Source organism: Notamacropus eugenii, chromosome X (genome assembly GCF_028372415.1).
Source record: "Notamacropus eugenii isolate mMacEug1 chromosome X, mMacEug1.pri_v2, whole genome shotgun sequence".
NCBI classification, from domain to species: Eukaryota; Metazoa; Chordata; class Mammalia; order Diprotodontia; family Macropodidae; genus Notamacropus; species Notamacropus eugenii.
The window spans coordinates 2,643,849-2,662,584 of NC_092879.1; positions in this window are offsets into that span (position 1 = coordinate 2,643,849).

Here is an 18,736-nt window from a genome sequence, read left to right on the forward strand (position 1 = left end):
AAAAGCTATGAGATTGGTGATTAGAAGGCTGATAGGTGACCTTAGAATAAAAGGCAAATTGAAAAGGAATAGGGAGTTGGGAATGAGGGTGCAGAGACTAGATTTCCATTTTGTAATTAGTTCATGAACCTCTTGATGCTCCAAGGAGTTTGAACTAAAAATCCTTGAGTGGCTCCTTAAGCAGTAAATAATTGTAAAGAGTATTATGAATAGTATATTAAATTACCCTGGAGATTGAAAACACATTTTATTGTTATTATTTTGAAAGGAGTCCAGAACCAAGTTTACATGGTTGCATAAAGCTGGGGAGGATAGCTGATATTTTCAGATGCTAAATCAGGATACAAAGATTTCATCCAGTTTGAAAGTTACAAAATTACAATAGGAGAACTTAGTTGTCATAAATTCATGAATGGTAAATAACGAGTTGTTTAAGGCAAGTTGGGGAAGTTGAACATCTGTCCCGTGTTCCATGATGACATCAGGGAAGACAAATTATATCAGTATCTATAAAATGTCCTTTGGGGGCTAGTAGGATAGGTGGGTCATTCTTACTCATTTTTGTTCTTAGATGGATTCCAAAAAGATTCAGTGAAGAAGAATTTCTTCTTTGAGTTCAGACTCATAGAATGTTAGATCTGTGTCCAGTAGTTTCAGTCATGTCCAACTCTCCATGACTCCATTTGGAGTTTTCATGGCCAAGATCCTGTAGTAGCTTGCCATTCCTTCTCCAGCTCATTTTACAAATAAGGAACTGAGGCAAACAGGGTTAAGCATCTTACCCAGGATCATACAGCTAGGATGTGTCTGAGGCAGAATTTGAACTCAGGTCCTCCCGACTCTAGGGCAGGTGTTCTATCCACTTCAGCATCTAGCTTCCCAGTTAGATCTGTAAAGAACCTTGAAATCGAATTTACCCCTTCCTTTTACAGAGGAGGAAATTAAAGCCAGAAAGATAAAGTGGCATACAGATAATGATGGAGCTCTTCCTAATATATTTCAAGTATAATTATTTCATACTTTTAAAACATTCATCTATTACTTTGACTGTAAGGCATACCTGATACAGCTACACAGATATATAGAAAAATACTGTACAAAACAGCAGCCTGATATTACATTCAATTAGATTTCTTCACTGGTTCAGGGTAGTTTACTTCTACAATTAATGGATATTAAATCTCTTAGTGGCAACTCAGAGTGTCATGACTAAACCAAACTATGTAAACTTCCTTTTCTCCTAATCTCTTCAGTAACACACTACAGATCATATTTTAGAACTGAAGATTTCTGGAAGTGACTAATTCCATCCATCATATGATGAATTGAACCTCATCCCTAGGAAAAGCAGAAATGATTATAAAGAATCATCCCTCAATATCATGCCAGAGTAACATTATGTAATTTTTTGGCAGTCACTGAACTTATAGATCCGAGGAATGTGTTGATATAACTGACTTTAGCAAAGTAATAAAACTTCCTTTAGAATTCTTCAGCTCAAATCCCATGTTCTATAGGAGGCTCCCAGTCACCTCTTCCCTCCTCCCTCCCCCAATGTCTTCCGTCTGAGATTACTTTTCCTTTACACTGTATATATCCTTTATGGACATCGTTATTTGCATGTTGTCTCCCTCATTAGACTGTGAAGTTCTTGAGGGTAGTAACTATGTTTTTGCCTTTCTTTGTCTCCTCGGCTTTCAGCACAGTGCTTGGCAAGCAAACATTAATGCTTGCTAAGTGCTTGTTGACTGACTAGTCTCATGCTGTCTTTATGGAAAGGAGAAGTGATACACGGATTGTCAATAATATACTTAGGTAGCTAAGGGCAGCTAGGTGGTGCAGTGGATAGAGCACCAGTGCAGCAGTCATGAGGATCTGAGTTCAAATCTCACCTCAGACACTGGACACTCAGTAGCTGTGTGACCTTGGGCAAGTCACTTAACCCCAATTGCCTCATCCTGGGTCATCTCTAGTGACCCTGATGAATATCTGGTTACTGGATTCAGATGGCTCTGGAGGAGAGGTGAGGCTGGTGACCTGCACATCCCTCCCTCCCTCAAAACAAAGTCAAGTGCAAGTCATGTCATTATTTCTCTGATGGCATGGTCTTCTTTAGCAATGAAGGATGAACACACTTATGTACAGAACACTGCAGGTGAAGATGAGAAGATTAGATATATGCAATTACTGCTCTATTGGAGCTTTTTAATCTAAACATTTATAATAAATAATTGTTTGTTAGATTTAAAAAGTCATTCTTAAATAGTGTGCATCGGGTTTTCATTTAAATGAACTTAAGCATTTTCTTTTGTTTTATTAGAGAAGAGTATATAAAGGTATTATATTTTTATTCCCCAGGAAACTCAGTAGCAACATTAAACACTGGAAACAATTTGCCAACTAAAGAACTGAACGCTGTGAGTTATGAAGTTTCTTTTTTATTGTTTCTTTTTGGTTAAAAATCTAATATTGCATTGGAGGCAGGAATTCTTTAAATTGGAATAATCATTTTTAGATTCAGTTTACTAATCTTTTATCTGGTCAAAGCTATCATGGCATAGCATATTGAGAGCTGATTTTGGATACAAGGAGACCTGGATTCAAGTCCCACCTCTGCCATAGGCTGTAGGACCCTAGGCTCTTCACCTCTCAGTTCGCTGGTCAGCTCTCAAGATGGCTTCTTAACCTGGAGGCCATGAACCCATAGATAGATTTTTAGGGAGCATACACTTTGATTGGGGGGGAATTATGTTTTTATTTCAATATAATTGGTTTCTTTTTAAGTCCTTTGTATTTTATTTTATGTATTTAAAAACACTTTGAGAAGAGGTCCATAGGTTTCACCAAGTTGTTAAAGAGAATTTTGATTTAAAATAAAAAGATGAGTATGTATAAATTTCAGAGAAGAAAAGAGAATTTGCTTATCTGGGAAGTCCCTCTACCATAGGTCTAATCCCTATCCCCTTAACTTTCCAAAACTATCCAGATTTTAATACCGCTGTCTTTTCTTTACAGAAGCTTAGTACTCATTTGTCTCCTGCAAAACCAAAAATGCTACAGAATGTGAGGATTCTTTCTCTCTAAACTATGATTCTAAAATATTTAATTCAATAGCATCAGTTCCTTCAACTGCTTGCCATCAGTGCGAGCAGTATGGTAAGTGTGTCATTTCCTTTGGAGACTCTGGATATATTGAATGTGTATATTTACGTATTCCTGAAAATACATAAACAGTTCAACTCTAAACTCTTAGAAAAGAAAATCATGTAAATTTAACTTAACGTGGGTTCTAATATAATGGCAGAGCAAAAGTTTGGTTTTTTCTTTTTAATAAAAATTTGTCTGTCTTGTGATGCATTTTAGGCAGAAACAAAATTGACAGAAAAAGTTGGGGTTTAACTGCTATAATAGACAACATAATATCCAGACAGCTAGAACTGGAATGAGAGGAAATGGCTTTAAATCCAGGTTATTATAATTACGTAGATTGTGCCTATAGGTTTTCCTGGAGCACAGTTTAATGGGCCAGCAACCCTCTTTCTTAGTGCTTCGGGGGTGCAGAAATGACTCTTCCAATTTCTGTATTATTTCTCCTTGCTCCAGCTGCCACAACTACTCCTAATTTATTCAATAATAAAGGTCAGTTTATGGCTCTCATCCTTATTCCTAGTGGAGGAGAGCTGTCCATGGAGTTGTTTTTGTTATGTAGGAAGAAGTCTTTTCAGAACAAAGAAAAGTAGTGGACATGCTGATTTTCAAGCAGCTAACCTCCCCCACTGCTCTCTCTACAAGAAGTTTTGTCTCTGGCATTAGCCATTAGTATGAATCATAGTTTTATAATTTTTGTGGAAACAAAATTCAATCATACCTTACATTCCAATCCAAATTCTATGATTCTGTGTGATCTTAAATGCTGAATATTGAACTTTAAGAGAGTCAGTATAGCAGAGTAAATAGAGGATGGGCTTTGAAATTAGTAAAAAGACCTGGATTTGAAGGCTGCCATTTGACACAGAAGAGTTATGTGATTATGGGGAGATCACCCAACCTCTCAGGATCTTGGACAGCTGTCTAAGACATTTGAGTTAGTAATAAGTTTCCAGTCCACGTTGGTGGAGAGAATTTGCAGACCAGGAAGTTCTTCACAGAAATGGTTTCATAGCTTCCTTGTCCCCCTAAAGGGAAACCAGCCTTTGTAAAAGAGAATTTGTTGCTCCTACAGCAATATATTATCTCAATTTTACTCAAGAGAAAACAGACTTAAAGAATTACATGACTTGACCATGGTTATATAGTTACTAGAGATCTGGGGCAGTATTACACCTAGGTATTTTCTGCCTCCAGAAACCAAGATTCATTCCATTAACAACATCAGAAGCAGTAGCAATTAACATTTAGATTGTACTTTAAAGTCTGCAAAGCACTTTACATATATTATCTCATTTGGTCCTTAAAACAACCTTGTGAGGTAGGTACAGTCAGTGTAATCATTACTTCTATGGTGATTCACAAATGTGTGCATTGTCCTAGTATAGTAAGTAGCACCTTTTAGTATATTAAAAAGTATGCTTCAGACTTTGCTTAAAACCTTAGAGAGAACTTTGAGGACAGAAAAAGGGCATACTTCTGTACAAAAGATAATAAATTTATGGCATTCAGTATCCCAGATTGGGGTACAAATGGACAATAGAGATTCAGAGAAAGTAAAATAAACTGCTGTGGACTTGTTACTCCTTAAATTAGTAAAGGGCACTAAGATATCATCATCATCATCATCTTCATTATCATATCACTGAAATTTTGAGGTTGGTGGCAAGAAAGATGATGGCCTTCCACACAACATGTCTTGTTGCTACTAAAATAGAATATGAGGTTAGAGTGACCATATGGGTTTGACCTAATGAAATAATTCTGATATTCTTAATTAATGTGTTTTTGAATCGTCCAATAGGGATCAGTCAGTACTTTTGCAGAATAAACTTTGAAATTAGTCCACTAATGAATTAAACTGTTAATAGTGTAGGAAACAGAGAAAGGAATTCTGTTTCCACAGGATAATCAGAGTTGTGACCTAGCATGGTCAGAGTAAAGGTCAGAAATTTGTGGTCATGATTGATGAGGTATTTGAGGGAAAGCCTATCAGAGAGGAGAACATGAAGTCACGTAGCAATAGATGGTGTAGCGGGAGATCCAAACTTCGGGACAGCATAAGAAGCTTCCATTGGTCTGAACAAATTGTAATCTTCCTGTAACCTTACTTGGGAAGCTACCTGTCCATTCAGGAGGAGTGAACCTGAAGACTGAGGAAAGTTTTCTTGATTTCTCAAAAGCTATTGTGCTTTGTTTAAGGTGAGCATGTTTTTCAGAGTTGGGGGCTAGTTAGTTGGGCTCACTTATCACAATAATTATATTAGTATTTAATCCTGACACAAATTGTTGGCATAGGTAATATCACAGAACAGCATTGTTCTCTTTAGACTTTCATCTTAGGGAGCTGAGAACAGATTGTCTGACAAGATATTACTGAAAAAATTGTAAATTTCAATTGATTAAAATTTTGGATTTTAATTTGGAACAACATAATAGTAAACTATTTTTATATTGTTTAGGATCCCTGAGATGTTCACAGTGCAGGTAAACATACTTCTGCTGTGTAGCATGCCAAAGAAGAGACTGGTCTGCACACAGCATTATGTGCTAATCTATTAAATGAAAATGAGTAAATGAGATTTTTAGAGTTAAAACTCTGAAAGATCAATATGTAGCTATGCATGGTATTTATAAACACCAGTTTTATTAAAGTTTTACTGTTAAAGAGACAAATATTTTGAAGTGCGAGGTACTATTTAGCTTTTTCTTAGGTTTAATTGCCTTTTTTTCCCTTCTCTCTTATACCTTGTGCCAGTGATGTAGATGATGTGTCCACTTGGTGGTGCTGCTAAATCTTAACCTGATCATTTCTAGCTGACGTCCATACTTTCTGCCCTCTTTCGAGATTTTTATCTGTTAACTAGAATGGAATACATTTCAGTCAGGAGGTGGCATTGCCCTCAGGCCACCAACCCCTTGGCTACATTAGAGCCTGTCTTATTTGGTGTGTTTGCACTGACTTTTCCCATGGTTATAGTATCTCTTCTGCTCATTAGAAGGTGCTTGCCTAGAAGTTCGTAGGCTGCTCTCCTTTCCCATTGGTCTTTCTCATAAGACTGTGATGCTGACCATGGTTCAAAATTGAGCTAGGAAATGAAAATAGGATATCAGAATTATGGGAATCTCTGTAGGTCTTTGTCCCTACCCTGTATCTGAGAAATTCTTTTCAGTCTGACCAACTTTCTGTATTTCATACCATTCCACACTGGACTCACACACATGTTCATCATACAAAAAAGATTCAGAAAAGAATTTTTAAGAACTACTCAGTATAGGTCTCTGATGGCTTCACCCTCTCCCTCAGTTCTTTCAAGCATTTCTTCAAGTAGAAAATTTTCTTCTGAACACTTCTCCTTTTACTCAGGTGACGAAAGGATTAGGGGCACGAGTTGTGAATCCTAGGACCTCATTTTGGAGGGCTGAAGAGTCATTTAGCTAGGACAGAGAAACATTGAAGGGGGCAAGAGAAACGAGTACCCCTTCCATCTCCACAGGTGATACCTCTAGAAGTTGTTAGTCCAGGTACTGCATAATCAAACTCTGCTTCTGATCTGACTCAGGTGCTGTGGAGGACACCTACAAGTAGTTCCAGTACTAATGGAACAGCTGGGTCAGAGTGAAAGGAATCTCAGCTGTGGACGTGTCTGATTCGAATGCAGTAAGATGAGTCTTCCTAAGTCCAGGCTGGTGTTCTATCCTGTGTGCCACCTAGCTTCCCTACTCACTCTCTTAAGCACAAAACTGACATTTGGTTTGACTCCCCTTTCCCTCAGTTCTCATGTCTAATCAATTATCAAGTCCTGTAGTTTCTAGGTCCAGCATGTTTCAGATATGTCAGATTGTTAGGTTTTTGTTTTTTGCTGTTTTCATTTATAGCAGCCTAGTTTAATATGCATGTGTACATGCACACACACACACACACACACACACACAATCACCTGCAGTCTTTCCCCTGTCTGATTTGTTCTTCACATTGCTGTCAGATTAGTCTCACTCTACACCGTGCACATGCCACTCATTTGCTTAGATCACTTCAGGGACTCTCTACAACCTATCAAATACACATTTTAGGTTGCCTTCACCCTTCTCGTCTTTACCTTATAACTTCTCCCTTTTATTTGTGCAGTTCTCTTACTCATTGACCTATTTGCTCTTCCTTATACATGATCAGGACTTTCCATCCCTCTTTAACTGTTCAAGGCATTCTCTACTTGAAAATTCCTTTGTCACCTGTCTCTATCTTTGTGATTTTACCTGTCCAAAACCCACCCAGATTTAATGCTACTTTTTCCAGGAAGCATTTGAATGATTTCACTCTCCTTCCCTTCAGAAATTATCTTTCCTTCTCGCCTTGAACTCCTCTTGTATGATTATTATAGTCTTCACTATGCTTATTGTATTACATATTATTCGTCTGTTTGTCATTCATTTCAAGAAATGTGCAAGGCCCCTTCTGGATTAGAAACTCCATGAAGGAAGAGAATATGTCTTATCTAGATTTTATTTGTCCTATCACCTAGTATGGTGGTTGAGAGATATGACATAGTAAATAGTAGGTAAATAAATCAATTAAAATGTACCTTATAAATTTTAATACACTGTAATTTTCAATACCTCTCTAAGTAGTATTGAGGAGAACCATAATAATACCTTTATTATCACTCAGCAATCAATGAAAATTTGGGGTATCCAGTCATGCTTCATTGTGTTCCTAACACAGAGCTAATGTTTTACGTTATTGTTACATTTTTCTATAGAGAGATTAAGCTATTTTTGTTGTTAAGGATAAATGTGTTTTAATTGCTTCTTTAATTCTGTAGTATTAATTTTTTAACCATTTGCTATGTTCCAGTTTCCCTAATCCTGAAGATACAAAATTATCTTGTGTAACAAAGAAAATGAAATAAATAAAGAGGTATAACACATTTCTTTTTACCTTTAGATTTAGAATTTGGACCAAGTTTTTACTGAATTAAGAGTAAGCAACTTTATTATCATCAATGTACTTTGCTTCCTTGGACTTTTTTAATAGTTTTGTTGGAGCAGTGGTATACCATTATATACAGTATCAAGAGTAGAGCCAAATGTTGACAGAAATCATTTGTAAAATGTGTTTAAAGCTCTCTTGTGAGAATCTTCCCTTCTCTCCAAAGGAATTCTTTATGTATGCCCTCCAACTGAGAGTTCTGACCTTTTAACAAATATATAGGAAGATAGTTGCTCCACTGTTGCCAATTCTTTTTTAATATGTGGGTTAGATCATCACAAATCACTACAAATGTAGCCTCAACAAATAATTTAATCTATCTTTGTTCCACTGTGACTCCTCCCCTCTTAATTGTAGATTTCTCTACAGCCTACTTTACTTACTCCCTGTATAATTATGAAGCTTTCATCTACCTCTGAAAAGTACATGTTAGGATATTATTAATATATATTGCCATGTGTTAAAAAGGAAGGATGCAATAAATTATTTTATTTGCTAGAAATTTAGACTATTGTGTGGCTGAACAATATCACATATTTCCTTTAAAGTATTTGCTGAATATTCAGAGTAGAATAAAAGTAAAGAGTGTATGTTTTGGTCTTTAGGATTTAATATTTCTCAAGTCTGCATAGTAAAACTACGTTTAAGGATTCTGGGAATTTTTGCCCCATGCATTATAGCATGAGAGTCAAAACTTTTAAGTTTTGGCTTTCTCTTTCTAAACAGGATGATTATCAACTTGGAATCACCACAGAAATAATAGGATGTACTAAGAAAATAATATTTTCCGATTTACAAGATCTTCAACTAAGAAAAACTGTGTAAATAAAGGTATTACTTATGTGATGTGTTCAAACATTTTCAAAGGATTGTAAATTGTTACGTTTTAATATATCCCCAGCCACCTTTATTTTCTTCATTGTTAGCTTTTGGTGAATATATGATACTTTCCTTGCAAACATCATTGATAAATCTTTAATATAGATTCCATTTGTAAACTATTTTGAGTAGTCTTTAAGTCTTTTGTTTATAAAATGTTTCTAAGAAGTTTATGTTGCAGTTAAATGTTAGTAATTGCATATTTTCATTCTTACTGCGAAAAGAGGGTACAGTTACTGAATTCAAGCACCCAGGTGAGTTTTATGTACAGATCTGTTCTTCAGAAGTTTTAGGATGTATCAGAAAACTTTCTACAAGTTTGGAAAAATCATATATAAACATGATGCCTCAAGAAGAATTTCATGGGAAATCCTTGTTGCCAAGTTCTCTGTGGACCAGGTAATCTCTAAAATGAAACAATAATAAGCAATAACTACTGTGCATATTTTTTACCACTTTATCATTTAAGTAATCCATACAGATACCAGTGCTTAAAAAATCTATTAAGAGTTAAGTCTAATCTCATTTCTTCTTTTATGCTTGTATATTTGCTAGTTGTAGGTTAGTGCCTTTTTTAAATAACTTGTACATATTCAATTGAAACATAAAACTGACAGTATTACAGATAAAATATTTCATTGTACACACTAAAATATACAATAATTGTAATAAATTTTTAGAGAAGCTTCTTGGGATTCCTTGGAAAGAAAAAAAAGCAAGTTTTTCTTTAATGCCTACTTGGAGTAGTGGAACTTCTTTCCATTTGTGTAAAACATAGATTAATTGAATTTTGTCTTTGATTCTGTAATTCTGTAACAATGTAGTGTGTTTTATTTTCCTGTAGACCTGGAACAGAGTATTAGACAGGATGTTCATGTATAACAGAAGAAGGCACATGTGTTACATGTTGATTACAGAAATGTAGGAGTTATTCCAATAAGCCAAATTCAACAGCTGAACTGAAGTATTGAACTCTTCCCCCCGTGGTGAGAGTTTCTTCATTTTTGTTTTCCATTAAGCTCTTACTAGTGTAAGATTTAATTCTATGGAATCCAAGATTTCCCTGCAGTTTTCCATGGGGCACTATGAACAGGCTTTAGTAGTGATATTTTTCCCTTCAGAATATTAATTATGAAATTTTACCAAATCTGTGGGAATTTTAGATTTTGAAAATGCATGTAACATGACAAAAGTTAACCACTTTCTTCTTCCTTTGTCTTAGGGACATACTTCCTAGTCCATAATGTGTGGATCTCCTGTTTATATTTGAGAGACATTTTATAAATGTTGATTGATTATACCCAAATTAATTTAGTAATTTTTGATATGAGATGTATTACTTTGGAATGACTAGTTTTATTGCTGTCATATGCAGGTTGTCTTGTGAATTCACATATGCAACTCTACCTTTTCTTGTTCTGTCCTTTGACTACATCTGAGGGATAGCCCTGGGGTAGTAAAACATTAATCCAAACTCTTTGAAAACCTCACTTTCTTTACTATTCTTCCTTTTTCCCTCTCTCCTTCTTTCTTACCCCCTTCTTCTTTCTGGCCATCACCACAACCCCTTTCTCTCACCTTTGAAGTAGGGATCAGTTCATTATATTTCTATCCATTGAAACATAGTAGGTGCTTAATAAATATTTAATTACATGTTTCCTTTTAAAAAATATGTGTATTTATTAAAGTTTTGGTCACAGATGAGGTATTATGTCCAGTTTCTTAGTACATCATTGTGTTTTTTAAAATTAGTTAAATATAATTTTGTCATAGAAATTCTGAAATTGTTCATCATTTCTACAAGTGGTCAGACTTCGTGTGATGAAGATGGGATATTATATAATGAAGACTGAGAGCTTGTGAATGGCTTTAAAAGCCTAAAAGAAAAGTTTCACATGCCTAGTATTGGAAGTAAGTTTTACATGATTGCACATAAATAACCTATATCAAATTACTTACTGCTTTAGGGAAAGGGGAAGGTGAGGAAGGGAGAAATTTGGGAACTGAAAAAAAATTTTAAATGGATGTTAAAAATTGTCTTTACAATGTAATTGGAAATAATAAAATAGTATTTAAAAATAAATAGAAGTTTTATGTTTTATCCTAGAAGCTATAACTAGAGTATGCAATTAAAATTGTTTCATATGACACAAAATAAAGGAGTTTTAAAAAGATGTACTCCTGTGATTTCTCTAAACCAAAACAATTGCAAATAAACAGACATGCAATGCATATTTGTACAATGGTTGGAAATGAAAAGTTGTTTTTTTATGGAATTTTAAAGTTTTACCTAAAAATTTGAGGTTTCTGTATAATGCTTCAATATAAAACAAAAACTTAAACATCTTTATAGGTTCTTAAGGAGGAAAATTAGTTGTTATTGCCCATCCTTTCAATCTAGAATACCTTTCACTTCTTTCAGGCCATAAAATGCTTTGTTGCCAGAGTAATCCCAGCAGAAGGAAGTTGGAACAATGACTGTACCAATGCTATTAAACCCCTAATAGTAGAACAGTATTGTTCTTTTAAAATTCTTGATATATTACAAAAAGAAATGATTTCTTTTGCTGTTGGTGTTTGGCTTCCAGGCTTTGGTAAGATTGGAAAATAATTTATTTCTCTATCCTTCTGTAGAATTTAAAGCATTTCAGTTTTCTCATGTATTTTCCAAGCATGTGTCCTTCATTGCCGAAGAAGACCATATTATCAGAGAAATAATGACTTGACTTGCACTTGACTGTTTTGAGTGAAGGAGGACTGTACAGATCACCAGTCTCACTTTTCCTCCAGGGTCATTTGAATCCAGTGACCAGATATTCATCAGGATGACTGGAGATGGCCCAGGATAAGGCAATTAGGGTTAAGTGACTTGCCCAAGGTCACACAGCTAGTGAGTGTCAAGTGTCTGAGGTGAGATTTGCATTCAGGTCCTCATGACTCCTGCACTGGTACTCTATGAACTGCACCACCTAGCTGCCCTTTTGACTGATTTTGACTGATTTTCCAAGGATTCCTGAGGAGAAGGTAAGGAAACATGAGATTCATCCCAGTTTAATAATCAGTCTTTTTTTCTTAGTTTGGGAAAGAGCTTCTTTCCTTTCCTTAAGTAATTGATATTTAAGTCTGGTCAGTAAAGTCTCTTTGAGTGGTCTGCACAAATTTGTATTTCATCACTGTATCAAGCAGGCATTGTAAGCACCTAAAAATAATTGGGCTTTATAATTTTTTAAGGACTTTGTATTCTAGACTTCTAGGATTTAAAACTAGGCTTCCTTGATTCAAGCTTAATAAATTTGAAATGGTGGATTTTAGTGAATTCAGTTAATATGATATACTTAACACTGATCTCCTTTTCAGTTTCTGATATCATAACATTGCTAATTTTGAATTTACATGGTACATGTTGAAACTTCTGTAACTGAACAGAGCATGGGCTTTGGACCTAGGAGGATCTAAGTTCAAATCTGGTCTCAGTCACTTTCTAGCTGTGTGAAAATCACTTTACCCCAGTTGCCTACCAAAAAAAAACTTCTAACAAAAAAAAGAAATAGTTCTTAACTCTTGTCAGACCTTTTATTTATTTATTTTTTACTGTTTATTTATTTTTAGTTTTTAGCATTCATTTCCACAAAATTTTGAGTTCCAAATTTTTTCCCCATCTCTCCCCCCCACCCCATAACTCCTTGCATTCTGATTACCCTTATCCTCAATATGCCTTCCCTTCTATCACACCCCTCCCTTCCCTTATCCTCATCTTCTCTCTTTTCTTATAGGGCAAGATTGATTTCTATATCACATTACCTGTATTTCTTATTTCCCAGTTGTACACATAAACAATTCTGAACATTCCTTCCTAAAATTTTTGAGTTCCAACTTATCTCCTTTCCTCCCTCCCCACCCATCCCAACTGAGGAGGCAAACAACTCAATATAAGTTATATATGTATAGGTTTGCTAAAGACTTCCATAATAGTCACATTGTGAAAGACTATATTTCCCTTCATTCTATCCTGCCCCACCATTTATTCTCTTCCTTCTTTTGACCTTATCCCTCCCCAAAAATGGTTTATTTCTAACTACTCCCCCCTTTGCTCCTTTTTCCTCCCTTCTTTTTATTTTAATTTATTTATTTAACTTTTAACATTCATTTACACAAAATTTTGGGTTCCAAATTTTCTCCCCCCTTGTCCCCTCCCCCACCCCCAAACACCGAGCATTCCAATGCCCCCATCACCAATCAGCTCTCTCCTCTATCATCCCTCTCTGCCCTTGTCTCCATCCTCTCCTCTGTCCTGTAGGGCCAAATAACTTCCTATACCCCTTTACCTGTATTTCTTATTTCCTAGTGGCAAGAACAGTACTCGACAGTTGTTCCTAAAACTTTGAGTTCCAAATTCTTTTCCTCTCTCCCTCCCTACCCCTTCCCTTTGGAAGGCAAGCAATTCAATATAGGCCAAATCTGTGTAGTTTTGCAAATGACTTCGATAACAGTCATGTTGTATAAGACTAACTATATTTCCCTCCATCCTATCCTGCCCCCCCATTACTTCTATTCTCTCTTTTGATCCTGTCCCTCCCCATGAGTGTTGACCTCAAATTGCTCCCTCCTCCCCATACCCTCCCTTCCATCATCCCCCCCCACCCTGCTTATCCCCTTCTCCCCCACTTTCCTGTATTGTAAGATAGGTTTTCACACCAAAATGAGTGTGCATTTTATTTCTTCCTTTAGTGGAATGTGATGAGAGTAAACTTCCCGTTTTTCTTTCACCTCCCCTCTTTATCCCTCCACTAATAAGTCTTTTGCTTGCCTCTTTTATGAGAGATAATTTGCTCCATTCCATTTCTCCCTTTCTCCTCCCATATATTTCTCTCTCACTGACTGATTTCATTTTTTTAAGATATGATCCCATCCTCTTCAATTCACTCTGTGCACTTTGTCTCTATGTGTATGCGCGTGTGTGTGTGCATGTGTGTGTGTGTGTAATCCCACCCAGTACCCAGATACTGAATAGGTTCAAGAGTTACAAATATTGTCTTTCCATGTAGGAATGTAAACAGTTCAACTTTAGTAAAGTCCATTATGACTTCTCTTTGCTGTTCACCTTTTCATGCTTCTCTTCATTCTTGTGTTTGAAAGTCAAATTTCCTTTTCAGCTCTGGTCTTTTCATCAAGAATGCTTGAAAGTCCTCTATTTCATTGAGAGACCAATTTTTCCCCTGAAGTATTATACTCATTTTTGCAGGGTAGGTGATTCTTGGTTTTAGTCCTAGTTGCTTTGACTTCTGGAATATCCTATTCCATGCCCTTTGATCCCTTAATGTAGAAGCTGCTAGATCTTGTGTTATCCTGATTGTATTTCCACAATACTTGAATTGTTTCTTTCTGGCTGCTTGCAATATTTTCTCCTTGACCTGGGAACTCTGGAATTTGGCCACAATGTTCCTAGGAGTTTCTCTTTTTGGATCTCTTTCAGGCGGTGTTCTGTGGATTTCTTGAATACTTATTTTGCCCTCTGGTTCTAGAATCTCAGGGCAGTTTTCCTTGATAATTTCATGAAAGATGATGTCTAGGCTCTTTTTTTGATCATGGCTTTCAGCGAGTCCCATAATTTTTAAATTGTCTGTCCTGGATCTATTCTCCAGGTCAGTTGTTTTTCCAATGAGATATTCCACATTGTCTTCCATTGTTTCATTCTTTTGGTTTTGTTTTGTGATTTCTTGGTTTCTCATAAAGTCATTAGCCTCCATCTGTTCCATTCTAATTTTGAAAGAACTATTTTCTTCACTGAGCTTTTGAACGTCCTTTTCCATTTGGCTAATTCTGCTTTTGAAAGCGTTCTTCTCCTCATTGGCTTTTTGAACCTCTTTTTCCAATTGAGTTAGCCTATTTTTCAGGGTGTTATTTTCTTCAGTATTTTTTTGGGTCTCCTTTAGCAGGGTGTTTACTTGCTTTTCGTGCTACACTTGCATGTCTCTCATTCCTCTTCCCAGTTTTTCCTCCACCTCTCTAACTTGATTTTCAAAATCCTTTTTGAGCTCTTCCGTGGCCTGAGCCCGTTGAGTGGTCTGGGATACAGAAGCCTTGACTGCTGTGTCTTTGATGGTAAGCATTGTTCTTCCTCATCAGAAAGGAAGGGAGGAAATGCCTGTTCACCAGGAAAGTAACCTTCTATAGTCTTATTTTTTCCCCCCTTTCTGGGCATTTTCCCAGCTAGTGACTTGCCTTCTGAATATTCACTTCACACCCACTTGGCCTCCAGATCCTCCCAGCCAGCGCTTGGGTCTGAGATTCAAATGCTGCTTCCCAGCCTCAGGGCTTTGGGTGGGGGCGGGTCTGCTATTCAGTGTGAGATCAAGTTCAGGTGCTCAGGTGGGGGCAGGGCCACCTCACAGGCTCAGTTCCCTCAGGGGCTTTATGCAGAGACCTTCAACAATGGATCCGAGCTCCTGCCTGCTTGGGGAGCCCTGGTCTGCTCCCACCTCTGCTGCTGCCTCCCGAGGGAGCCTGAGTTATGGAAGGACCCCACTCCCCTCTCGGCAAGCCGAGAAGACCCTCTCACCAACCTTTGGGGCCCGTGGGTGGAGAGACCTGCGCGGCCGCTGGAGATTCTGTCCCTGAAGCCTGCTCGGACTTGCTCCTCTTGGTGCCGCATGGCCGAGGCAGGGCTGTGCTCGGCTCCAGGTCCACAGCTCGATGGACCTTTTGTGAGAGGTTTTCAGACTCTCTGGAACAGACATCTCCTCTGCTCAGTTGTTCTGTGGCTTCTGCTGCTCCACAATTTGTTGGCAGTTCTTTTTTACAGATATTTTATGGGCGGTGGGATAGGAGCTAGCATATGTGCGTCTGTCTACTCCGCCATCTTGGCTCCACCCCCCTTTTCCTCCCTTCTATCACCAGCTCACATCCCACTTATCCCTTTGTCTCCTACTTTCCTGTAAGATAGATTTTCATACTAAATTGAGTGTTCTATTCCCTTCTTAATCAATGTAAAAAGAGTAAGCTTCCCTTTTCCCTCCCACCTCCTCCCTTTTCTCCTCCATTGAAAAAGCTTTTTGTTGCCTTTTTTATGAGAGATAATTTGCCCCATTCCATTTCTCTCTTTCTCCTCCCAATATATTCCTCTTTCACGCCTCTGGGTTTCAGCTCAGAGTTGCAGCCCTGGGGTGAGGAAGAGTGCTGGCTGGCATGGTGGAGCTGGTGGAGGCTCTGGGAAAGGAATTTTACTTGCAGATCCTGAGCAAAACAACCTTGGTACCTCCCAGCCAAGAGTGCAGGCCAGGAGAGGCGCAAACTCCTCTCCCTTGATTGTGTGACCTTGGAGGAACTGAGAACTTACAGGTCCCTAGAGTATACCCCTCTCTTGACAAAGGATTAAAAAGTCAACCAAGAATCACCTAGATTTTCATACCAAATTGAATGTGCATGTTATTCCTTCCTTAAACCAAATGTGATGAGAGTAAGCTTCACTTTTTCGCTCTCACCTCCCGCTTTTCCCCTCCATTGAAAAAGCTTTTCCATGCCTTTTTTATATTCCTCTCTCACCCTATAATTTTATTTTTTTAGATATCATTCCTTCCTATTCAAGCCAGTCTGTGCCCTCTGTCTTTGTCTCTGTCTCTGTCTCTCTCTCTCTCTACATATATGTGCGTGTGTGTGTGTGTGTGTGTGTGTGTGTGTTTGTGTAATCCCTCCAACTACCCAAATGCTGAGAAAAGTTTCAAGAGTTACAAATATTGTCTTTCCATGTAGGAATGTAAACAGTTCAACTTTAATAAGTCCCTTATGATTTCTCTTTCCTGTTTACACTTTCATGATTCTCTTGATTCTTGTGTTTGAAAGTCAAATTTTCTATTCATGTCTGGCCTTCTTATCAAGAATGTTTGAAAGTTCTCTATTTCGTTGAATGACCATTTTTTTTCCCCTGAAGCATTATACTTATTTTTACTGGGTAGGTGATTCTTGATTTTATTCTAGTTCCTTTGACTCGTGGAATGTTGTATTCTGAGACCTTCAATCCCTTTATGTAGAAGCTGCCAGATTCTGTGTTATCCTGATTGTATTTCCACAATATTTGAATTGTTTCTTTCTGGCTACTTGCGATATTTTCTCCAGGGAACCCTGGAATTGGGCTACAATATGCTTAGGAGTTTCTCTTTTTTGATCTCTTTCAGGAGGTGATTGGTGGATTCTTTCAATAGTTATTTTGCGCTCTGATTCTAGAATATCAGGGCAGTTTTCCTTGATAGTTTCATGAAAGATGATGTCTATGCTCTTTTTCTGATTATGTTTCAATAGTCCCATAATTTTAAAATTGTCTCTCCTGGATCTATTTTCCAGGTCAGTTGTTTTTCCAGTGAGATATTTCACATTATCTTCTATTTTTTCATTCTTTTTGTTTTGTTTTGTAATTTCTTGGTTTCTCATAAAGTCATTAGGTTCCATCTGCTCCTTTCTAATTTTTAAAGAACTTTTTTCTTTAGTGAGCTTTTGACCCTCCTTTTCCACTTGGCTAATTCTGCTTTTTAAAGACTTCTTCTCTTCATTGGCTTTTTGGGCCTCTTTTGCCATTTGGGATAGTCTATTTTTAAAAGTGCTATTTTCTTCATAATCTTTTTGGGTCTCCTTTATCAAGCTGTTGACTTGCTTTTCATGCTTTTCTTGCATCTCTCTCATTTCCCTTCCCAGTTTTTCCTCCACCTCTCTTACTTGGTTTTCAAAATCCTTTTTGAGCTCTTCCATGACCTGACACCTTTGCATATTTATTTTGGAGGTTTTGGATGCAGAAGCCTTGACTTTTGGGTCTTGCTCTGATGGTATGCATTATTCTTCCTCATGAAAGAATGGAAGAAAATACCTGCTCACCAGGAAAGTAACCTTCTATTGTCTTATTCCTTTTCCTTTTGGGGGGCATTTTCTTAGCCATTTACTTGACTTTGGAGTTCTTTATCAAGAGGAGGGTATGGGGACTTGTAAGTACTCATTTCCTCCAAAGTGGCAAAATAAAGGGAGAGGAGTTTACACCTGTCCTGTCCTGTGTTCTTTTCTGTGATCAACCACATGCACTCTGTTCTGCCCAGGATCTGCCGGTAGGTTTCCCTCTCCAGAGCCTCCACCAGGCCAGCCAGTGCTCCTCGTTTCCCCAGGACTGCCACTCAGGCCCGAGATCCCAGATCAACCACTCAATTCCCCCAGGGTCTTTAGGCCATGGGCTGCAAAAATCGATGCTGCCACTGCAGTTGCTGCTGCTGGCAGTGCCAGACTGTGTTCCCTTCTCACCCAGGTAAAAGAGCTTTCTCACTGACCTTTGATGCTGTCTTTGTCATTTGTGGGTTGAGCAATCTGGAAACTACAGCTACTGCTGGGGATTACGCCCCCTGAGGCCTACTCTAGTCCTGTTCCTGTTGGTGTCTCTTGGCCAAGGCTGGACTGCGTTCAGCTCCACGCCCCTTGCAATAGACTTTTTCTGTCTGCCTTCCAGGCTGTCTTGTGCTGGAAATCTCTTCCACTCTGTCGTTTTGTGGCTTCTGCTGCTCTAGAATTTGTTTAGAGTCATTTATTACTGGTATTTTATGAGCTATTGGGGAGAACTTCTACAGGTCTGTCTTTCTCCACCATCTTGGCTCTGCCCCCCCTGCTTTTTTTTTAAATTTCAATTCAAGCATAGTAGATTCTACTCCAGCCTTTTACCATTACTCTGTGAGCCTCTCTGTTCCAAGTGTG